Below are 2,577 nucleotides of genomic sequence, written 5' to 3' on the forward strand. Positions count from 1 at the left end.
TGAAGTAAGTCAGAAAGAAAAACACCAATACAGTATACTAATGCATATATATGGAATTTAGAAAAATGGTAACAAGGACCCTATATGCGAGACAGCAAAAGAGACACAGATATATAGAAGTCTTTTGGACTCTGTGGGAGAAGGCGAGGGTGGGGTGATCTGAGAGAATGGCATTGAAACATGTATATTATCATATGTGAAATAGATCGCCAGTCCAGGTTTGATGCATGAAACAGGGCGCTCAGGGCTGGTGCAACTGGGATGACCCAGAGGGATGGGATGGGGAGGGAGGCGGCGGGGGAGGTTCGGGATGGGGGACACATGTACACCCGTGGCTGATTCATGTTGATGTTTGGCAAAAATCAGCACAGTATTGTAAAGTAATTAGCCTCCAATTAAAATAAATGAGTGAAAAAAAAAGAAGAAAAATGGCCTTGCAGTGCAAGGAACACTGTTTGATCCCTGGTCTGGGAAGATCCCACATGACCAGAGCAACTGACTCTGAAGGCCACAGCTACTGAACACCAAGGACTCCGGCACAGCTGGAGCCTGTGCCCCGCTGCAGTGGGAGGGCTGCGCACCGCAGCTAGAGAAAGCCCGCATGCAGCCAAAGACCCACAACAGCCAAAGAGCAAAAGCACATAAATCTACACAGAAAAAATAAGTGACAAGGAAGTAGTGTCCATCGCAGGGAATGTAGCCAGTATATTAACTAAACATTTACAAATTGTGAATCACTGTATTGTATGTCTATACTTATAACAAACATCAACTATGCTTGAAACAAGTATAACATTTGGATGCCACAAAAAACGAACCAGTGAACCATCTAAGACTACATCCATGTACTCCTTCCGTTTGTATTTGAGAAAACCTATATGATGAACTCAATAGCATATTTACTTATTCATTTATTTGCCCATTCTTCATTTGTTTCCCCACTCTAAAGCTCTTGCATCTTATCTATGTGCTGGTACTAGGCTTAGGGCTGAGGTACAAAAGGCAAATAAAACCTGTTCCTACCCACAAGGGTCTCTGGGTCTCCAGGGAGCGAATCAGAGGTAAACTCAGAGAGTCCTGTAGCATAATTAATTGGAAATAGAGGTATCTGGCGTCCGGATGAGGGTGGAAGAGCACTCCTGAGAATGGAGGTGGGACGGGAGGAGGGGGTCAGAGTGGGCTCCCTGCAGAGTGGAGCTTCAGCTGAGTCCACCCGCAAGACAGGTGAGGTGAGGACTGAGCCAGGGAAGCGGGAAGGGGAAATTCTGAGGGGAAGGAATTGGGGGCGAGGAGCTATTAAAAGGCATGTTTCCTTCAGGAGACTGGAGGTGTTTCTGTGACCGAGTCTGTCTGGGGGCAGCATCAGGAGATGCAGCGGAAAAGGTAGCAGAGACCTGTCTGCTGGAGGATGCCTCTGACCCGCAGTTCCGATGACTGCATCAGCCAGGCAGGCCAGGGGCCGTTTGCCCGGGGAGCCACGAAGCAAGCCCGGAGAGCGAGCTCTGCCCCACGCTGAGGTCCAAAGGCAGGACTGATCTGTGCAGGCACAGATCTGCCACGTGTGGACAAAACCCAGAAGGCAGAAGGTGAACAGAATGCCCAGCACCACCTGGGGCCGCTACAGCAGAGCCTGGAGAGCTTTGGATCTTTGGACAGCTTTGGAGAGCTTGCTCGGTTTATTTAAAGGGCAGAGAGGGGTGGACTGGGCAACGTCATGGAGCCCTGTGTGCCAGGCTAAGGCATCTAGACATTAAGGGTTTGTGATGGGAAGCCACGGGAGCATTTCTGCCCCAGGAATGACATGACGGGGTTTGCATTTCCAGAAAAGACTGTTCTGAAGCGCACAGCGCAAACTGGTGGGGACTGAGGACGGCAGGAAGGGGTCACTGAGGGGCGGGTTGTAGGAGGCCCGGGCAGAGTGCCAGCAGCTGTGTTTATCTTAGATCAAGTACCGTGGAGACACACATGTCAGTATGGTTAGCGTTCTGTTTATTCTGTAAAATCCCGGGCCTGTAATGCAAGGACCACTAATATCAGCGTTTGAGGTCGGATATTCAGTGTGTTTACTGTGGCCTGTGTGAGGGGTGGGATGTCAAAAGTTCCATGAGACCACATACCACGTGCCCAATCATTTTAGCAGTCAATTCTCTAAATTACAGATCTATTTCAGTGGAGGAATCAGCAATTTCTGGAAGTTGATAGCTGGCCCAGAAGTTTCTTTTGAAATCTCCATTTTCATTTTCCTTTAGAGTTTTATCTGCATGTAAAATAAATTCAATCACTTTGAGGGATCTACCACACATATCTCCCACCATCCCCTCTGAAAGAAAGAAAGAAAGAAGGAAGAAAGGAAGGGAGGAAGGGAGGAAGGAAGGGAGGAAGGGAGGAAGGAAGGGAAGTCGCTCAGTCATGTCAGACTCTTTGCAATCCTGTGGACTGTAGCCCACCAGGCTCCTCCACCCATGGGATTTTCCAGGCAAGAATACTGGAGTGGGTTGCCATTTCCTTCTCCAGGGGATCTTCCCAACCCAGGGATCAAACCTGGATCTCCCGCATTGCAGGCAGACGCTTTACCCT

Source organism: Bison bison, unplaced genomic scaffold (assembly GCF_000754665.1).
Source record: "Bison bison bison isolate TAMUID 2011002044 unplaced genomic scaffold, Bison_UMD1.0 scf7180017864010, whole genome shotgun sequence".
NCBI lineage: Eukaryota > Metazoa > Chordata > Mammalia > Artiodactyla > Bovidae > Bison > Bison bison.